Source organism: Elephantulus edwardii, unplaced genomic scaffold (assembly GCF_000299155.1).
Source record: "Elephantulus edwardii isolate Elephantulus edwardi_28Jun2011 unplaced genomic scaffold, EleEdw1.0 scaffold00041, whole genome shotgun sequence".
NCBI classification, from domain to species: Eukaryota; Metazoa; Chordata; class Mammalia; order Macroscelidea; family Macroscelididae; genus Elephantulus; species Elephantulus edwardii.
Window position 1 is genome coordinate 10,743,951 of NW_006399791.1, and position 7,043 is coordinate 10,750,993.

General features: G+C 38.5%; 1 pseudogene; it reads right to left on the reverse strand.

Moving 5' to 3' along the window:
- Positions 1 to 1,194: 1,194 nt before the first annotated feature.
- On the reverse strand, positions 1,195 to 1,887 carry LOC102850270 (annotated as a pseudogene).
- Between the last annotated feature and the right edge of the window lie 5,156 nt (positions 1,888 to 7,043).

Genomic DNA, 7,043 nt, shown 5'->3' on the forward strand with positions numbered 1-7,043 from the left:
GGACATTAAAGATATATAGATCCAATATTACAGTTATTGGAAAGAACTAAAAATTACTGGAAAAATTGTAAGAGATATGAGTGCATTCTCTCAGCCTCTTTTTTCCCCATCCCTTTAATCATCTGTGCCACTTTTCTCTGACTGTAGGGCTATTTTCATTGATTCCACAAAGATTTATGTGTTTTATCTAGAAGGCTCCGTGGAAGATTAGAATGGTGTGAGATCACCCTTTTACCCTTATGCTACATGCATTTTGATTGGAGGAGCCCAGAGAAAAAGGAAACAATTTAAGATGAAATAAGGGTTGCTATGAGGGAACTATTTGTTCCAGGGTGATTTGTAGTATTCAAGCAACATTCACTTATCAAAGTAAAGTGGCCATTCCTGTTGCAGAAACAAAACCAAAAAGAAACAGAGATAGAAGCACTCTGAGAAAGAAGAGAAATTTTGGCCCAATAAATGAACTATACACTGTCAGGATAAAGACAGAACTGTATACAAATATCGAACTATAATCAATAGATTCTTTTAAACAGGGTTAAGGGTTATCAATTCCAAAACTACTTTAAATGAGCTTGCCCGCTTTGTCGATTTCTGTTGTTGTTGTTAGGCGCCGTCAAGTCTACTATGACTCATAGCAACCCTATGAACAATCCCTCTGAACTTTACCACCTCGTCATCTCTGGCATTCTTGAGGCTGTTGCTACAGTTTGTGTCAATCCATCTTGTTAAGGTCTTCTGCTCCTTCGCTGACCCTCCACCTTTTAAAGCATGATATCCTTTCCCAGGGACTCTGCTGAGTCAGTTAAAAATCCTGACAAGGTCATTCACAGCAGACTCAAGCCCTGACCACGTCTTCACCATCTTCATTATTGTTTGTAGGTTTGAGCCCACTGTTGCAGCCATTGCGTCAATGCAGCCCATGGAAAGTTTCCCTCATTTTGCTGATCCAGAACCAAACACAATGTCTTTTTAAGTGAGTGGACTTAAGGCTGCATAAAGATGTAAATAGAGGATAATGAGAACTATGATTCTCCATGGTAGAAAAGAGAGTTATGTATATAGAAAGGAAAAAAGCTAGAATAAAAACCTATGGCATTAGATTGGAATGTCAGGAATCAGCCTAACGTCATACTTTCTAATTTTTTTCCCCACACAGAGTCCAAGTCATTTAATTCCCTTCTACTCAGGAGCTCAGTACATAGATGGCTTCTCTTCTCCCTTTGGATTGACAATTTTCTCCAGGTTGCTGTTAATGGTAAGATAAAGCTCAGTATGAAAGTCCTCAGGTCCAGCACCATGGCTATAAGCTCCCCATAGATCGCCTCATCTTGTTCATGTACCAGAGCTTGGTCTCCTTGGAAGTCTTGGCCACTGCATCCCCACGTTCTAAAAAGTAACTGGAAATGGTAGTCTGGAAGGCTTCCACCTTGGTCTTGACTGCATTCACTCTCTCCAGCACTTTCTCCTGAATTGCCACACCAAAGTAATTTCCATCTTCAATCTTGGGGATCAGATGCTGGATCCACTTGATCACTAGAATGCATTTCTCTTTGAGTGTCCAGACTTCTGGCTTAACGATGGCAACAGGGCAATACCTTCTCATTTCCAGGGAGAAAGCCACACTTAGGGACTTCTTTCTTCTCCTGCTTGTCTGTTCCATCTCATCATCCTTAGATGGGGGGTCTGGGATCAGGATATCTAGTGGAGCCCGAAGGGAAGTTAGGTCAGTCACATTGAAGGAGTCCTCTTTCAAGAATTGATTCAGGTATATTACCTCTGTGGCAAGAATGTGCAGAGAAATTCCCCAGCCTCCTGGAAGAGATTTTGTCTGAAGACCTGTTTGTGGACCTCCCCACTCAGGTGCACCCCACAAGGCTTGGCCATGCTCTTCCGGTTGCAGAATCTTCGTTCTCCATACTTTTTAATTTATAACATACATGGACTATAAAAATAGATAATGTAGACAGATGTGCATGTATATGTATGTTGTGTTGTAGTTTAAAGTTACGTCCAGTCAACTCTGATCCATAATAACCTCATGCACACAGAAGGAAATGTTACCCCATCCTATGCAATCTCTGTTATGCTTAAATCCATTGCTGTAGTCACTGTTTTAATCTCTCCTATTGAGAGTCTCCTTTTCTAGCCATCCACTTTACTGACTATGATTTCTTTTTTTGAGAGACTGACCTCTCCTCATAACTTGTTCAAAATATACAAGGCAGAGTATCACGGCACATGCTTTTTTAAAAAAAAATTATTTTTTTATTTTCTCTGTGTGTACCGTCAAATCAGTTCTGACTGGTACAGGAGGAGATTGTTCCTCCTTCTCCAGCAGAGCACCTGGTGGATTCAAAGCACTCCCCTCTGGGATCGTGGTGTGGCTTCTTGCAACGAGGCCACCAGAGCTCCTGCACGTACTTTTAAGGAGCATTCAGGTTGCACTTCTCTCATAGTAGAGTTGTTTCTCTTTTTGTTGTCAATATTCTTCCACTAGTGCTACAGTTCAAAGATATTAATGCTTGAGTTTCTCACCATTGTCCAACTTTAACATGCGTATGAAGTGATAGAGAATATTCTGTTTTGAGACCTCAAAATTACATCTTTTCTTTAGTCTTTTAATGACGTCCTTAACAACAAATTTGGTTAATGTGCTATGTGGTTTGATTTCTGGGCTGATATTTCAAAGGATGCCAATTTGGAACTCAAAATATGAAATATTTGATCACATCACATTTTTCACTATTTATCATGATTTTTCTCCCTGTTGTGAGAATTGTTATTTTATTTTGAGTTGCAATCTGTATTTTATCTATAAGCAAACTGTAGTCTATAGTTGTGAAACTTCATCAGTAAATATTTCAAATCTTCTTTGTTCTCTCCAAGCAAAATTGTGTTATCTGCACAATACAGGTTGTTAGTGAGTCTTCTTCCAATCTTGATGTCACGTTGTTCTTCATTAAGGGCAGTTTCTTGAGTTATTTACTCAGTGTATACATTGGCTCAGGAAAGGTATGTGTCAATGTTGTGCTCTTTCTCCATACCTATTTGATCTGCATGCTGAAAAATAATTTGAGAAGTTTAATTATATGAAGAATAATGTGGCAACAGGATTGGTAGAAGACCCATCAACAACCTGTTATACAGATGAGACTAACTTGCTGAAAGCGAAGAATTGATGTACTTATTTAAGAAGATCAAAGACTACAGCCTTCAATATGGATTACATTTCAACAGCAAAAACCCCCAAAATCCTCATTTACTGGACCAATAGGCAATATTGTGACATATTTAGAAAATACTAAAATTGTCAACAATTTCATTTTTTTTTTAAGATTCACGATAAACACCAAGGGTAACCCCAGTCAAGAAAAGAAAAGATTGAGAAAATCTGCTGTCGAAGACCTCTAAAGTGCTGAAAACAACAATACCATTTATAAAACTAAGGTGTGCTTGATCCAAGCCATGGTATTTTCAGTTCCTTCCTATGCATCTGACAAAGAATAAGGATGATAGAAGGAAAACCGATGCCACTGATTTGTGGTGTTGGAGAAGAGTCCTGAATACCCCATAGACTTCCCAAAGTAAAAAACACTTCTGTCCTTGGAGGAAGTGCAACTAGGGTGCTCCTTAAAGGTAAGAGTGGTGGAACTTCATCTTACACTCTTTGGGCGGGTTATCAGAAGAGGGTTAGTCCTTGGAAAAAGACATTATTCCAGGAAAGATAGGGTGACAAAGATAGAGAAGAAGCCTCTAAGAAGATAGATTGATACCGTGACTGTAACAATGATCTCAACCATATTAGAGATCAAAAGGGTGGACAGGAAATAGGTTCAGATCCTTTGTTCACAGAGTATATAAATTGTATATAACTCAATGGCACCTAATAGCAATAACAATAAATCGAACAGATGTACTAAAATACTGAAGAGACCTATTAAGAGGATGCAACCTTAAAATACATCTTTCCTGGTTTGAAACTTAATAATATCCCTTTGTCCTGTTCAAATAAGTGCTTCTTGGTCTAAGCACAAGTTCTCCATGAGCACAATTGTGGTTAGATGCTGCCGAGTTGATTATGATTCATGATGACTCTATGAACAATGACTCTGAACCTTGTCTTCTCCTCTGCCATCTTCATCATCCCTGATATACTTGAGCCTGTTGTTATAATCACTGTGTCAATCCATTTCTTTGAAGGTTTTCCTCTCTATCACTGACCATCTACTTTCTCCAATATGATATCCTTTTCCAATAACTGGTCCTTCCCAGCAACATACCCCAAGTATGTGAGATAGAACTTCACTATTCTTTCTTTCAATGAACACATTGGCTGCACTTTATTCCAGACATTTCCCCTGCCCCCTTGGCAGGGAAGAAGTTATTGAATACTTTCTCCATCCCTACCACTCAAAGGTACCAATTTTTCTTCTGTCATTCTTAGTCATTGTCCAGCTCTCAGATGTATAGCAAACGATTGAAAAGAACATAACTTGAATCAGGCAACCTTAGTCTTTAAATTGACAACATTATTTTTTAACTCTTTAGATTCTTGACAGCAGATTTACCCAGTGCAATCCATCTTTTGATTTCTTGGCTTCTGATACAAAGATTGTCAATTGTGGATACAAGCAAGAAGAACCACCGACAATGTCTAGCTTTTGTCAATGGTGAATATTTTTGTCTTCTTAATGTGGAGATATATATATTGAAGACTGTAATCTTTGATTTTATGCAGCAAGTGTTTCAAGCCTTCTTAGCTTTGAACAAGCAAGGTTGTGTCATTTGCATAATTCAGGTTGTTATTGAGTTTTATCCATAATTTAGTATTATCTATCCAGTCAAATGCTTACATAGTCAGAACATCGGTAAATTTTTATTTTTGTTATTAATTTCTTTGTTTTCTATCTGGTTCTATCTGACATCAGCAATGATATTCTTCATTCCATGTTTTATAATGAGTACAGCTTGAACTTCTGGTAGTACTCCACTGGTTACTCTTTCAACAGTTTCCTACAACCAGAAGATAAAATAGATGAATGGGATCTTCTAAGAATCAAATCCCTATGCACATCCAAAAACTTCTCCAACAGGGTAAAAAGGGAAGCCACAGACTGGGAAAAAGTATTTGGTAATGACATATCAGATAAGGGACTTATATCCAGATATTTATAAAATACTTGAGCACCACAACAAGATAAAGGTAAATAATCCAATAAAAAAATGAGCACAGGATATGAACAGACACTTCACCAAAGAAGATGGCAATAAGCACATGAAGAATTGTTCAAAATCCCTAGCTCTGAGAGAGATGCAAATCAAAACAACTAAGAGCTATCATCTCACCCCAGTCAGAATAGCAAAATTTAACAGAACAGCAAGCAACAAATGCTGGTGAGGTTGTGGAGACCCCTTATTCACTGTTGGTGGGAGTGTAAAATGGTGCAACCACTGTGGAAGGTGGTATGGCGCTTTCTCAAAAAGTTGCAAATAGAGATACCATTTGACCCAGCAATTCCACTACTGGGAATATTCCCCAAAGATATCATAACCACCATCCAAGCAGATACATGCACACCCATGTTTATTGGGGCTTTGTTCACAATAGCAAGGAGTTGGAACAACCTAAGTGCCCATCAACAAACAAATGAATAGAGAATCTGTTGTATATTCAACAATGGAATATTACGCTGCGTTGAAAAACAAGGAACTCATGAAATATTATTCAAAATGAGTGACCCTGGAAGACATTATGCTGAGTGAAGTATCTCAGCCACAAAATGACAGATACTACATGGTGCCATTGTTGTAAAACAGGACTGACCTCGGGGTTTGGTGGGGAGACTGAGAAAGATGGGTTCAATAATGTATACTACATTGAAACAGATGAGGGAGAAAACTATTTAAAAGGGATATGTGATTAGGTATTATTGTCATGACAGGAGTCCAGAACGAAGGCTGCATAATGGAATGGACCTCGGGGGAGGGATTGTAAAACAATGAAAGAATTTTTCTTTTACTTTTCCAAGTGGGTAGTGTACTAGGGGGGAAGGTTAGGAGAGGAGAAAAGTGTAACAATGAATAAATGGAATCCAAAGTCTCTGTAAATTTTCATTGAAATTAATATTTTTTTTAAGAAAACCCCTCTTCCAACAGTTTTTGAAGTATCCTTAGCACCAAGCTGCCTTTAAATTTTTTTTTAAAGTAATTTCATCTTGAAAAATGTTGAACATATTTTCTCATATTTATTTTCTAACCCTTGGCCATTGCACAATACTTTGCTTGTCGTTGTTGTTGTGGGATGTTCCATCGAGTCGCTTGTGACTCCTAGAGATCCTTTGTACAATAGCTCTGAACCCGGCTGTATCCTGAGTCAACCTTATTGTCTCTGACACATCAACCCCCACTATCCCAGTCACTGAGTCAATTCATCTCAACAAGAGTCTGCATCTCTTGTGCTGTCCCTCCACCCTTCCAAACATGATGTCCCTCTCCAAGGACTGGCCCCTCCTTGCAACATGCTCAAAATATGTCAGAGGAAGCTTCAGAATCCTTACCTCCAAGGAGCTTTGTGATTTCACTCTCTCTAGGATAAACCTGTTTGTTCTCCTAACAATCCATAGTATATTCAATACTCTTCTCCAGCACCACAGCTCAAAGGTATCAGTTCTCCTTCTATCATCCCTTGTCATTGTCCAGCTTTTTGAGGCTTAGCAAGTAATTGGGAAGACTATGACTTGAATTAGGCACACCTTAAGTCTCCAGACTGACATCCTTGCTCTTCAATTCTCTGTAGAGGTCCCTGACAGCAGACTTTCCCAATGCAATTTGTCTTTTAATTTTTTGGCTGCTGTTACCAAGAGTCTTGATTGTGGATGCAAACAAACTGAAGTTGTTGACAATCTCAGTCTCTTCACCATCTATCATGATACTGCCAATTGGTCCAGTGATGAGAATCTTTGTTTATTTTTTTTTTTTTAATGCTGTGCTACTATTTCACATGCAGGTTGTTCCATTTACAGAGATGCTGAGCTTCAATC